Genomic DNA, 16,102 nt, shown 5'->3' with positions numbered 1-16,102 from the left:
TTGTGCTTTACTTTATACATTGGTTGGTCACATAACCACATGGCTGCATGGATTATTTAAATTTGAGCCGAATTGTGGCTATTTCTTGTTTTGAATGTTCTAAAATTGATATCGCTGGCACTAGTACATTCTAGAATTGACCTATGACCTCCTCATATTTCGAGTAACACTTTGCTAATTTAACGGCTATTTACGAAATATGTATTGACATTTTCGAACTTTTAACTATGGGACGTGTTAATATGATATCACAGGTAACTATCCCGAGTGACTCTACCAACTTTGCAATCGCTTTTTACAACTTTGTAAGCAGTTTGTCGCGGATTTCTCGGTTCGCTTTTGTTATAACCAGCTTATATGTGTGGTATTTTCGAGATATTCACGTAACATTTTCCAAATTTAACTGCGGGGTCGTCATGCCAATGACTTAGGTTAAATACACGAACAACGCCGTCAACATTTCAATAATTTGTTTGCTACTTTGCACGCTGTGTTCTAACATTTTACAGTCTGTTATTGTGTATATATATAGGCTGCTTTCAACTGGCTTTTATTAAATTTGTCGACTTTACAACTGCGCGTTTCAATATGCCAACAAGTTAGGTCATATATACAAATACATCTACCATCATTGCTATCCCTTTGCGCAACTTTGCAATCACTTTGAACAACTTTGCATGTTGTGTTAACAGCGTAAAACCCATTACGTGCCGACAGCATCAACAACTTGTTATTGAAAATTAGAAGGGATTTTAAAACTTTGCAGTAATTGAAGGAAATACGAACACTTCACGATTCTCTACTATAAATAAGTGGCATCCATTTAGAAAGAATGCAAAAACGTTGCCTATGTCATTTCCTTTTGCGTGATGTAACACAAAGAAAAAAAAACATCGAACAACTTTTTTATTCAGGGAGTCTCACATGCAAGTACTAACCACGACCGATTGTGCTTTACTTTAGATATTGTTCGGTCACCTAACCACATGGCTGCATGGATTATTTAAATTTGAGCCGAATTGTGGCTATTTATTGTTTTGAATGTTCTAAAATTGATATCGCTGGCACAAGTACATTCTAATATTGACCTATGACCTCCTCATATTTCGAGTAACACTTTGCTAATTTAACGGCTATTTACGAAATATTATTGGCATTTTCGAACTTTTAACTATGGGACGTGTTAATATGATATCATAGGTAACTATCCCGAGTGAGTCTACCAACTTTGCAATCGCTTTTTATAACTTTGTAAGCAGTTTGTCGCGGATTTCTCGGTTCGCTATTGTGATAACCAGCTTATATGTGAAGCATTTTCGAGATATTCACTTAACATTTTCGAAATTAAACTGCGGGGTCGTCATGCCAATGACTTAGGTTAAATACACGAACAACGCCGTCAACATTACAATATTTTGTTTTCTACTTTGCACGCTGTGTTCTAACATTTTACAGTCTGGTCTTGTGAACATGTTTAGGCTGCTTTTAACTGGCTTTTATTAAATTTGTCGACTTTACAACTGCGCGTTTCTATATGCCAACACCTTAGGTCATATATACAAATACATCTACCATCATTGCTATCCCTTTGCACAACTTTGCAATCACTTTGAACAACTTTGTATGTTGTGTTAACAGCTTAAAACCCATTACGTGCCGACAGCATCAACAACTTGTTCTTGAAAATTAGAAGGGATTTTAAAACTTTGCATTAGTTAAAAGAAATACGAACACTTCACGATTCTCTACTATAAATGAGTGGCATCCATTTAGAAAGAATGCAAAAACGTTGCCTATGTCATTTCCTTTTGCGTGATGTAACACAAAGAAAAAAAAAACATCCAACAACTTTTTTATTCAGGGAGTCTCACATGCAAGTACTAACCACGATCGATTGTGCTTTACTTTATACATTGGTTGGTCACATAACCACATGGCTGCATGGATTATTAAAATTTGAGCCGAATTGTGGCTATTTCTTGTTTTGAATGTTCTAAAATTGATATCGCTGGCACTAGTACATTCTAGAATTGAACTATGACCTCCTCATATGTCGAGTAACACTTTGCCAATTTAACGGCTATTTACGAAATATGTATTGACATTTTCGAACTTTTAACTATGGGATATGTTAATATGATATCACTGGTAACTATCCCGAGTGAATCTACCAACTTTGCAATCGCTTTTTACAACTTTGTAAGCAGTTTGTCGCGGATTTCTCGGTTTGCTGTTGTGATAACCAGCTTATATGTGAGGCATTTTCGAGATATTCACTTACCATTTTGCAAATTTACCTGCGGGGTCGTCATGCCAATGACTTAGGTTAAATACACGAACAACGCCGTCAACATTACAATATTTTGTTTTCTACTTTGCACGCTGTGTTCTAACATTTTACAGTCTGGTCTTGTGAACATGTTTAGGCTGCTTTTAACTGGCTTTTATTAAATTTGTCGACTTTACAACTGCGCGTTTCTATATGCCAACACCTTAGGTCATATATACAAATACATCTACCATCATTGCTATCCCTTTGCACAACTTTGCAATCACTTTGAACAACTTTGTATGTTGTGTTAACAGCTTAAAACCCATTACGTGCCGACAGCATCAACAACTTGTTCTTGAAAATTAGAAGGGATTTTAAAACTTTGCGTGATGCAAGTACTAACCACGACCGATTGTGCTTTACTTTAGACATTGGTTGGTCACATAACCACATGGCTGCATGGATTATTAAAATTTGAGCCGAATTGTGCCTATTTCTTGTTTTGAATGTTCTAAAAATGATATCGCTGGCACGACTACATTCTAGAATTGAACTATGACCTCCTCATATTTCGAGTAACACTTCGCTAATTTAACGGCTATTTACGAAATATGTATTGACATTTTCGAACTTTTAACTATGGGATATGTTAATATGATATCACTGGTAACTATCCCGAGTGAATCTACCAACTTTGCAATCGCTTTTTACCACTTTGTAAGCAGTTTGTCGCGGATTTCTTGGTTTGCTATTGTGATAACCAGCTTTTATGTGAGGCATTTTCGAGATATTCACTTACCATTTTGCAAATTTAACTGCGGGGTCGTCATGCCAATGACTTAGGTTAAATACACGAACAACGCCGTCAACATTGCAATAATATGTTTGCTACTTTGCACGCTGTGTTCTAACATTTTACAGTCTGTTATTGCGAATATATATAGACTGCTTTCAACTGGCTTTTATTAAATTTGTCGACTTTACAACTGCGCGTTTCTATATGCCAACAACTTAGGTCATATATACAAATACATCTACCATCATTGCTATCCCTTTGCGCAACTTTGCAATCACTTTGAACAACTTTGCATGTTGTGTTAACAGCTTAAAACCCATTACGTGCCGACAGCATCAACAACTTGTTCTTGAAAATTAGAAGGGATTTTAAAACTTTGCAGTAATTAAAGGAAATACGAACACTTCACGATTCTCTACTATGAATGAGTGGCATCCATTTAGAAAGAATGCAAAAACGTTGCCTATGTCATTTCCTTTTGCGTGATGTAACACAAAGAAAAAAAAAAACATCGAACAACTTTTTTATTCAGGGAGTCTCACATGCAAGTACTAACCGCGATCGATTGTGCTTTACTTTATACATTGGTTGGTCACATAACCACATGGCTGCATGGATTATTTAAATTTGAGCCGAATTGTGGCTATTTCTTGTTTTGAATGTTCTAAAATTGATATCGCTGGCACTAGTACATTCTAGAATTGACCTATGACCTCCTCATATTTCGAGTAACACTTTGCTAATTTAACGGCTATTTACGAAATATGTATTGACATTTTCGAACTTTTAACTATGGGACGTGTTAATATGATATCACAGGTAACTATCCCGAGTGACTCTACCAACTTTGCAATCGCTTTTTACAACTTTGTAAGCAGTTTGTCGCGGATTTCTCGGTTCGCTTTTGTTATAACCAGCTTATATGTGTGGTATTTTCGAGATATTCACGTAACATTTTCCAAATTTAACTGCGGGGTCGTCATGCCAATGACTTAGGTTAAATACACGAACAACGCCGTCAACATTTCAATAATTTGTTTGCTACTTTGCACGCTGTGTTCTAACATTTTACAGTCTGTTATTGTGTATATATATAGGCTGCTTTCAACTGGCTTTTATTAAATTTGTCGACTTTACAACTGCGCGTTTCAATATGCCAACAAGTTAGGTCATATATACAAATACATCTACCATCATTGCTATCCCTTTGCGCAACTTTGCAATCACTTTGAACAACTTTGCATGTTGTGTTAACAGCGTAAAACCCATTACGTGCCGACAGCATCAACAACTTGTTATTGAAAATTAGAAGGGATTTTAAAACTTTGCAGTAATTGAAGGAAATACGAACACTTCACGATTCTCTACTATAAATAAGTGGCATCCATTTAGAAAGAATGCAAAAACGTTGCCTATGTCATTTCCTTTTGCGTGATGTAACACAAAGAAAAAAAAACATCGAACAACTTTTTTATTCAGGGAGTCTCTCATGCAAGTACTAACCACGACCGATTGTGCTTTACTTTAGATATTGTTCGGTCACCTAACCACATGGCTGCATGGATTATTTAAATTTGAGCCGAATTGTGGCTATTTATTGTTTTGAATGTTCTAAAATTGATATCGCTGGCACAAGTACATTCTAATATTGACCTATGACCTCCTCATATTTCGAGTAACACTTTGCTAATTTAACGGCTATTTACGAAATATTATTGGCATTTTCGAACTTTTAACTATGGGACGTGTTAATATGATATCATAGGTAACTATCCCGAGTGAGTCTACCAACTTTGCAATCGCTTTTTATAACTTTGTAAGCAGTTTGTCGCGGATTTCTCGGTTCGCTATTGTGATAACCAGCTTATATGTGAAGCATTTTCGAGATATTCACTTAACATTTTCGAAATTAAACTGCGGGGTCGTCATGCCAATGACTTAGGTTAAATACACGAACAACGCCGTCAACATTTTAATAATTTGTTTGCTACTTTGCACGCTGTGTTCTAACATTTTACAGTCTGTTATTGTGAATATATATAGGCTGCTTTCAACTGGCTTTTATTAAATTTGTCGACTTTACAACTGCGCGTTTCTATATGCCAACAAGTTAGGTCATATATACAAATACATCTACCATCATTGCCATCCCTTTGCGCAACTTTGCAATCACTTTGAACAACTTTGCATGTTGTGTTAACTGCTTAAAACCCATTACGTGCCGACAGCATCAACAACTTGTTCTTGAAAATTAGAAGGGATTTTAAAACTTTGCATTAATTAAAGGAAATACGAACACTTCACGATTCTCTACTATAAATGAGTGGCATCCATTTAGAAAGAATGCAAAAACGTTGCCTATGTCATTTCCTTTTGCGTGATGTAACACAAAGAAAAAAAAAACATAGAACAACTTTTTATTCAGGGAGTCTCACATGCAAGTACTAACCACGATCGATTGTGCTTTACTTTATACATTGGTTGGTCACATAACCACATGGCTGCATGGATTATTTAAATTTGAGCCGAATTGTGGCTATTTCTTGTTTTGAATGTTCTAAAATTGATATCGCTGGCACTAGTACATTCTATAATTGACCTATGACCTCCTCATATTTCGAGTAACACTTTGCTAATTTAACGGCTATGTACGAAATATGTATTGACATTTTCAAACTTTTAACTATGGGACGTGTTAATATGATATCACAGGTAACTATCCCGAGTGACTCTACCAACTTTGCAATCGCTTTTTACAACTTTGTAAGCAGTTTGTCGCGGATTTCTCGGTTCGCTATTGTGATAACCAGCTTATATGTGAGGCATTTTCGAGATATTCACTTACCATTTTCCAAATTTAACTGCGGGGTCGTCATGCCAATGACTTAGGTTAAATACACGAACAACGCCGTCAACATTACAATATTTTGTTTTCTACTTTGCACGCTGTGTTCTAACATTTTACAGTCTGGTCTTGTGAACATGTTTAGGCTGCTTTTAACTGGCTTTTATTAAATTTGTCGACTTTACAACTGCGCGTTTCTATATGCCAACACCTTAGGTCATATATACAAATACATCTACCATCATTGCTATCCCTTTGCACAACTTTGCAATCACTTTGAACAACTTTGTATGTTGTGTTAACAGCTTAAAACCCATTACGTGCCGACAGCATCAACAACTTGTTCTTGAAAATTAGAAGGGATTTTAAAACTTTGCATTAGTTAAAAGAAATACGAACACTTCACGATTCTCTACTATAAATGAGTGGCATCCATTTAGAAAGAATGCAAAAACGTTGCCTATGTCATTTCCATTTGCGTGATGTAACACAAAGAAAAAAAAAACATCCAACAACTTTTTTATTCAGGGAGTCTCCCATGTAAGTACTAACCACGACCGATTGTGCTTTACTTTAGACATTGGTTGGTCACATAACCACATGGCTGCATGGATTATTAAAATTTGAGCCGAATTGTGGCTATTTCTTGTTTTGAATGTTCTAAAATTGATATCGCTGGCACGAGTACATTCTAGAATTGAACTATGACCTCCTCATATGTCGAGTAACACTTTGCCAATTTAACGGCTATTTACGAAATATGTATTGACATTTTCGAACTTTTAACTATGGGATATGTTAATATGATATCACTGGTAACTATCCCGAGTGAATCTACCAACTTTGCAATCGCTTTTTACCACTTTGTAAGCAGTTTGTCGCGGATTTCTCGGTTTGCTGTTGTGATAACCAGCTTATATGTGAGGCATTTTCGAGATATTCACTTACCATTTTGCAAATTTACCTGCGGGGTCGTCATGCCAATGACTTAGGTTAAATACACGAACAACGCCGTCAACATTACAATATTTTGTTTTCTACTTTGCACGCTGTGTTCTAACATTTTACAGTCTGGTCTTGTGAACATGTTTAGGCTGCTTTTAACTGGCTTTTATTAAATTTGTCGACTTTACAACTGCGCGTTTCTATATGCCAACACCTTAGGTCATATATACAAATACATCTACCATCATTGCTATCCCTTTGCACAACTTTGCAATCACTTTGAACAACTTTGTATGTTGTGTTAACAGCTTAAAACCCATTACGTGCCGACAGCATCAACAACTTGTTCTTGAAAATTAGAAGGGATTTTAAAACTTTGCGTGATGCAAGTACTAACCACGACCGATTGTGCTTTACTTTAGACATTGGTTGGTCACATAACCACATGGCTGCATGGATTATTAAAATTTGAGCCGAATTGTGCCTATTTCTTGTTTTGAATGTTCTAAAAATGATATCGCTGGCACGACTACATTCTAGAATTGAACTATGACCTCCTCATATTTCGAGTAACACTTCGCTAATTTAACGGCTATTTACGAAATATGTATTGACATTTTCGAACTTTTAACTATGGGATATGTTAATATGATATCACTGGTAACTATCCCGAGTGAATCTACCAACTTTGCAATCGCTTTTTACCACTTTGTAAGCAGTTTGTCGCGGATTTCTTGGTTTGCTATTGTGATAACCAGCTTTTATGTGAGGCATTTTCGAGATATTCACTTACCATTTTGCAAATTTAACTGCGGGGTCGTCATGCCAATGACTTAGGTTAAATACACGAACAACGCCGTCAACATTGCAATAATATGTTTGCTACTTTGCACGCTGTGTTCTAACATTTTACGGACTGGTCTTGTGAACATATATAGGCTGCTTTCAACTGGCTTTTATTAAATTTGTCGACTTTACAACTGCGCGTTTCTATATGCCAACAAGTTAGGTCATATATACAAATACATCTACCATCATTGCCATCCCTTTGCGCAACTTTGCAATCACTTTGAACAACTTTGCATGTTGTGTTAACTGCTTAAAACCCATTACGTGCCGACAGCATCAACAACTTGTTCTTGAAAATTAGAAGGGATTTTAAAACTTTGCATTAATTAAAGGAAATACGAACACTTCACGATTCTCTACTATAAATGAGTGGCATCCATTTAGAAAGAATGCAAAAACGTTGCCTATGTCATTTCCTTTTGCGTGATGTAACACAAAGAAAAAAAAAACATAGAACAACTTTTTATTCAGGGAGTCTCACATGCAAGTACTAACCACGATCGATTGTGCTTTACTTTATACATTGGTTGGTCACATAACCACATGGCTGCATGGATTATTTAAATTTGAGCCGAATTGTGGCTATTTCTTGTTTTGAATGTTCTAAAATTGATATCGCTGGCACTAGTACATTCTATAATTGACCTATGACCTCCTCATATTTCGAGTAACACTTTGCTAATTTAACGGCTATGTACGAAATATGTATTGACATTTTCAAACTTTTAACTATGGGACGTGTTAATATGATATCACAGGTAACTATCCCGAGTGACTCTACCAACTTTGCAATCGCTTTTTACAACTTTGTAAGCAGTTTGTCGCGGATTTCTCGGTTCGCTATTGTGATAACCAGCTTATATGTGAGGCATTTTCGAGATATTCACTTACCATTTTCCAAATTTAACTGCGGGGTCGTCATGCCAATGACTTAGGTTAAATACACGAACAACGCCGTCAACATTACAATATTTTGTTTTCTACTTTGCACGCTGTGTTCTAACATTTTACAGTCTGGTCTTGTGAACATGTTTAGGCTGCTTTTAACTGGCTTTTATTAAATTTGTCGACTTTACAACTGCGCGTTTCTATATGCCAACACCTTAGGTCATATATACAAATACATCTACCATCATTGCTATCCCTTTGCACAACTTTGCAATCACTTTGAACAACTTTGTATGTTGTGTTAACAGCTTAAAACCCATTACGTGCCGACAGCATCAACAACTTGTTCTTGAAAATTAGAAGGGATTTTAAAACTTTGCATTAGTTAAAAGAAATACGAACACTTCACGATTCTCTACTATAAATGAGTGGCATCCATTTAGAAAGAATGCAAAAACGTTGCCTATGTCATTTCCATTTGCGTGATGTAACACAAAGAAAAAAAAAACATCCAACAACTTTTTTATTCAGGGAGTCTCCCATGTAAGTACTAACCACGACCGATTGTGCTTTACTTTAGACATTGGTTGGTCACATAACCACATGGCTGCATGGATTATTAAAATTTGAGCCGAATTGTGGCTATTTCTTGTTTTGAATGTTCTAAAATTGATATCGCTGGCACGAGTACATTCTAGAATTGAACTATGACCTCCTCATATGTCGAGTAACACTTTGCCAATTTAACGGCTATTTACGAAATATGTATTGACATTTTCGAACTTTTAACTATGGGATATGTTAATATGATATCACTGGTAACTATCCCGAGTGAATCTACCAACTTTGCAATCGCTTTTTACCACTTTGTAAGCAGTTTGTCGCGGATTTCTCGGTTTGCTGTTGTGATAACCAGCTTATATGTGAGGCATTTTCGAGATATTCACTTACCATTTTGCAAATTTACCTGCGGGGTCGTCATGCCAATGACTTAGGTTAAATACACGAACAACGCCGTCAACATTACAATATTTTGTTTTCTACTTTGCACGCTGTGTTCTAACATTTTACAGTCTGGTCTTGTGAACATGTTTAGGCTGCTTTTAACTGGCTTTTATTAAATTTGTCGACTTTACAACTGCGCGTTTCTATATGCCAACACCTTAGGTCATATATACAAATACATCTACCATCATTGCTATCCCTTTGCACAACTTTGCAATCACTTTGAACAACTTTGTATGTTGTGTTAACAGCTTAAAACCCATTACGTGCCGACAGCATCAACAACTTGTTCTTGAAAATTAGAAGGGATTTTAAAACTTTGCGTGATGCAAGTACTAACCACGACCGATTGTGCTTTACTTTAGACATTGGTTGGTCACATAACCACATGGCTGCATGGATTATTAAAATTTGAGCCGAATTGTGCCTATTTCTTGTTTTGAATGTTCTAAAAATGATATCGCTGGCACGACTACATTCTAGAATTGAACTATGACCTCCTCATATTTCGAGTAACACTTCGCTAATTTAACGGCTATTTACGAAATATGTATTGACATTTTCGAACTTTTAACTATGGGATATGTTAATATGATATCACTGGTAACTATCCCGAGTGAATCTACCAACTTTGCAATCGCTTTTTACCACTTTGTAAGCAGTTTGTCGCGGATTTCTTGGTTTGCTATTGTGATAACCAGCTTTTATGTGAGGCATTTTCGAGATATTCACTTACCATTTTGCAAATTTAACTGCGGGGTCGTCATGCCAATGACTTAGGTTAAATACACGAACAACGCCGTCAACATTGCAATAATATGTTTGCTACTTTGCACGCTGTGTTCTAACATTTTACGGACTGGTCTTGTGAACATATATAGGCTGCTTTCAACTGGCTTTTATTAAATTTGTCGACTTTACAACTGCGCGTTTCTATATGCCAACAACTTAGGTCATATATACAAATACATCTACCATCATTGCTATCCCTTTGCACAACTTTGCAATCACTTTGAACAACTTTGCACGTTGTGTTAACAACTTAAAACCCATTACGTGCCGACAGCATCAACAACTTGTTATTGGAAATTAGAAGGGATTTTAAAACTTTGCGTGATGCAAGTACTAACCACGACCGATTGTGCTTTACTTTAGACATTGGTTGGTCACATAACCACATGGCTGCATGGATTATTAAAATTTGAGTCGCATTGTGGCTATTTCTTGTTTTGAATGTTCTAAAATTGATATCGCTGGCACAAGTACATTCTAATATTGACCTATGATCTCTTCATATTTCGAGTAACACTACGCTAATTTAACGGCTATTTACGAAATATTATTGACATTTTCGAACTTTTAACTATGGGACGTGTTAATATGATATCACATGTAACTATCCCGAGTGAGTCTACCAACTTTGCAATCGCTTTTTACAACTTTGTAAGCAGTTTGTCGCTGATTTCTCGGATCGCTATTGTGATAACCAGCTTATATGTGAGGCATTTTCGAGATATTCACTTACCATTTTGCAAATTTAACTGCGGGGTCGTCATGCCAATGACTTAGGTTAAATACACGAACAACGCCGTCAACATTGCAATAATATGTTTGCTACTTTGCACGCTGTGTTCTAACATTTTCCGGACTGGTCTTGTGAACATATATAGGCTGCTTTCAACTGGCTTTTATTAAATTTGTCGACTTTACAACTGCGCGTTTCTATATGCCAACAACTTAGGTCATATATACAAATACATCTACCATCATTGATATCCCTTTGCACAACTTTGCAATCACTTTGAACAACTTTGTATGTTGTGTTAACAGCTTAAAACCCATTACGTGCCGACAGCATCAACAACTTGTTCTTGAAAATTAGAAGGGATTTTAAAACTTTGCATTAGTTAAAAGAAATACGAACACTTCACGATTCTCTACTATAAATGAGTGGCATCCATTTAGAAAAAATGCAAAAACGTTGCCTATGTCGTTTCCATTTGCGTGATGTAACACAAAGAAAAAAAAACATCCAACAACTTTTTTATTCAGGGAGTCTCCCATGCAAGTACTAACCACGACCGATTGTGCTTTACTTTAGACATTGGTTGGTCACATAACCACATGGCTGCATGGATTATTAAAATTTGAGCCGAATTGTGCCTATTTCTTGTTTTGAATGTTCTAAAAATGATATCGCTGGCACGACTACATTCTAGAATTGAACTATGACCTCCTCATATTTCGAGTAACACTTCGCTAATTTAACGGCTATTTACGAAATATGTATTGACATTTTCGAACTTTTAACTATGGGATATGTTAATATGATATCACTGGTAACTATCCCGAGTGAATCTACCAACTTTGCAATCGCTTTTTACCACTTTGTAAGCAGTTTGTCGCGGATTTCTTGGTTTGCTATTGTGATAACCAGCTTTTATGTGAGGCATTTTCGAGATATTCACTTACCATTTTGCAAATTTAACTGCGGGGTCGTCATGCCAATGACTTAGGTTAAATACACGAACAACGCCGTCAACATTGCAATAATATGTTTGCTACTTTGCACGCTGTGTTCTAACATTTTACGGACTGGTCTTGTGAACATATATAGGCTGCTTTCAACTGGCTTTTATTAAATTTGTCGACTTTACAACTGCGCGTTTCTATATGCCAACAACTTAGGTCATATATACAAATACATCTACCATCATTGCTATCCCTTTGCACAACTTTGCAATCACTTTGAACAACTTTGCACGTTGTGTTAACAACTTAAAACCCATTACGTGCCGACAGCATCAACAACTTGTTATTGGAAATTAGAAGGGATTTTAAAACTATGCATTAATTAAAAAAATACGAAAACTTCACGATTCTCTACTATAAATGAGTGGCATCACAGTTAGAAAGAATGCAAAAACGTTGCCTATGTCATTTCCATTTGCGTGTTGTAACACAAAGAAAAAAAAACATTCAACAACTTTTTTATTCCGGGAGTCTCCCATGCAAGTACTAACCACGACCGATTGTGCTTTACTTTAGACATTGGTTGGTCACATAACCACATGGCTGCATGGATTATTTAAGTTTGAGCCGAATTGTGGCTATTTCTTGTTTTGAATGTTCTAAAATTGTTATCGCTGGCACGAGTGCATTCTAGAATTGACCTATGACCTCCTCATATTTCGAGTAACACTTTGCTAATTTAACGGCTATTTACGAAATATGTATTGACATTTTCGAACTTTTAACTATGGGATATGTTAATATGATATCACTGGTAACTATCCCGAGTGAATCTACCAACTTTGCAATCGCTTTTTTACCACTTTGTAAGCAGTTTGTCGCGGATTTCTTGGTTTGCTATTGTGATAACCAGCTTTTATGTGAGGCATTTTCGAGATATTCACTTACCATTTTGCAAATTTAACTGCGGGGTCGTCATGCCAATGACTTAGGTTAAATACACGAACAACGCCGTCAACATTGCAATAATATGTTTGCTACTTTGCACGCTGTGTTCTAACATTTTACGGACTGGTCTTGTGAACATATATAGGCTGCTTTCAACTGGCTTTTATTAAATTTGTCGACTTTACAACTGCGCGTTTCTATATGCCAACAACTTAGGTCATATATACAAATACATCTACCATCATTGCTATCCCTTTGCACAACTTTGCAATCACTTTGAACAACTTTGCATGTTGTGTTAACAGCTTAAATCCCATTACGTGCCGACAGCATCAACAACTTGTTCTTGAAAATTAGAAGGGATTTTAAAACTTTGCATTAGTTAAAAGAAATACGAACACTTCACGATTCTCTACGAAGTGTTACTCGAGATATGAGGAGGTCATAGGTCAATTCTAGAATGTACTTCTGCCAGCGATATCAATTTTAGAACATTCAAAACAAGAAATAGCCGTCAACTCGGCTCAAATTTAAATAGTCCAGGCAGCCGTGTGGTTAGGTGACTGAACTATGTCTAAAGTAAAGTACAATCGGTCGTGGTTAGTACTTGCACGGGAGACTCCCTAAATAAAAAAGTTGTTGGATGTTTTTTTCTTTTTGTTACATCACGCAAATGGAAATGATATATGCAACGTTTTTGCATTCTTTCTAACTGTGGTGCCACTCATTTATTTTAAAGAATCGTGAAGTTTTCGTATTTTTTTTAATTAATGCAAAGTTTTAAAATCCCTTCTAATTTTCCAGAACAAGTTGTTGATGCTGTTGTCACGTAATAGTTTTTAAGCTGTTAACACAACGTGCAAAGTTGTTCAAAGTGATTGCAAAGTTGTGCAAAGGGATAGCAATGATGGTAGATGTATTTGTATATATGACCTAAGTTGTTGGCATGTTGAAACGCGCAATTGTAAAGTCGACAAATTTAATAAAAGCCAGTTGAAAGCAGCCTAAATATGTTCACAAGAACAGACTGTAACATGTTAGAACACAGCGTGCAAAGTAGCAAACAAATTATTGAAATGTTGACGGCGTTGATCGTGTATTTAACCTAAGTCATTGGCAAGACGACCCCGCAGTTAAATTTGGAAAATGTTAAGTGACTATCTCGAAAATGCCTCACATATAAGCTGGTTATCAAAATAACGAACCGAGAAATCGGCGACAAACTGCTTACAAAGTTGTAAAAAGCGATTGCAAAGTTGGTGGATTTACACGGGATAGTTACCTGTGATATCATATTAACACGTCCAATAGCTAAAAGTTCGAAAATGTCACCTAATATTTCGTAAATAGCCATTAAATTAGCGAAGTGTTACTCGAGATATGAGGAGGTCATAGGTCAATTCTAGAATGTACTTGTGCCAGCGATATCAATTTTAGAACATTCAAAACAAGAAATAGCCGTCAACTCGGCTCAAATTTAAATAGTCCAGGCAGCCGTGTGGTTAGGTGACTGAACTATGTCTAAAGTAAAGCACAATCGGTCGTGGTTAGTACTTGCACGGGAGACTCCCTAAATAAAAAAATTGTTGGATGTTTTTTTTCTTTTTGTTACATCACGCAAATGGAAATGATATATGCAACGTTTTTGCATTCTTTCTAACTGTGGTGCCACTCATTTATTTTAAAGAATCGTGGAGTTTTCGTATTTTTTTAATTAATGCAAAGTTTTAAAATCCCTTCTAATTTTCCAGAACAAGTTGTTGATGCTGTCGGCACGTAATAGTTTTTAAGCTGTTAACACAACGTGCAAAGTTGTTCAAAGTGATTGCAAAGTTGTGCAAAGGGATAGCAATGATGGTAGATGTATTTGTATATATGACCTAAGTTGTTGGCATGTTGAAACGCGCAATTGTAAAGTCGACAAATTTAATAAAAGCCAGTTGAAAGCAGCCTAAATATGTTCACAAGAACAGACTGTAACATGTTAGAACACAGCGTGCAAAGTAGCAAACAAATTATTGAAATGTTGACGGCGTTGATCGTGTATTTAACCTAAGTCATTGGCAAGACGACCCCGCAGTTAAATTTGGAAAATGTTAAGTGACTATCTCGAAAATGCCTCACATATAAGCTGGTTATCAAAATAACGAACCGAGAAATCGGCGACAAACTGCTTACAAAGTTGTAAAAAGCGATTGCAAAGTTGGTGGATTTACACGGGATAGTTACCTGTGATATCATATTAACACGTCCAATAGCTAAAAGTTCGAAAATGTCACCTAATATTTCGTAAATAGCCATTAAATTAGCGAAGTGTTACTCGAGATATGAGGAGGTCATAGGTCAATTCTAGAATGTACTTGTGCCAGCGATATCAATTTTAGAACATTCAAAACAAGAAATAGCCGTCAACTCGGCTCAAATTTAAATAGTCCAGGCAGCCGTGTGGTTAGGTGACTGAACTATGTCTAAAGTAAAGCACAATCGGTCGTGGTTAGTACTTGCACGGGAGACTCCCTAAATAAAAAAATTGTTGGATGTTTTTTTTCTTTTTGTTACATCACGCAAATGGAAATGATATATGCAACGTTTTTGCATTCTTTCTAACTGTGGTGCCACTCATTTATTTTAAAGAATCGTGGAGTTTTCGTATTTTTTTAATTAATGCAAAGTTTTAAAATCCCTTCTAATTTTCCAGAACAAGTTGTTGATGCTGTCGGCACGTAATAGTTTTTAAGCTGTTAACACAACGTGCAAAGTTGTTCAAAGTGATTGCAAAGTTGTGCAAAGGGATAGCAATGATGGTAGATGTATTTGTATATATGACCTAAGTTGTTGGCATGTTGAAAAGCGCAGTTGTAAAGTCGACAAATTTAATAAAAGCCAGTTGAAAGCAGCCTATATATGTTCACAAGAACAGACTGTAACATGTTAGAACACAGCGTGCAAAGTAGCAAACAAATTATTGAAATGTTGACGGCGTTGATCGTGTATTTAACCTAAGTCATTGGCAAGACGACCCCGCAGTTAAATTTGGAAAATGTTAAGTGAATATCTCGAAAATGCCTCACATATAAGCTGG

The sequence above is a fragment of the Saccoglossus kowalevskii genome, chromosome 15 (genome assembly GCF_978046115.1).
Source record: "Saccoglossus kowalevskii chromosome 15, keSacKowa6.1, whole genome shotgun sequence".
NCBI classification, from domain to species: Eukaryota; Metazoa; Hemichordata; class Enteropneusta; family Harrimaniidae; genus Saccoglossus; species Saccoglossus kowalevskii.
Note: the sequence above shows the minus strand (reverse complement) of the source record.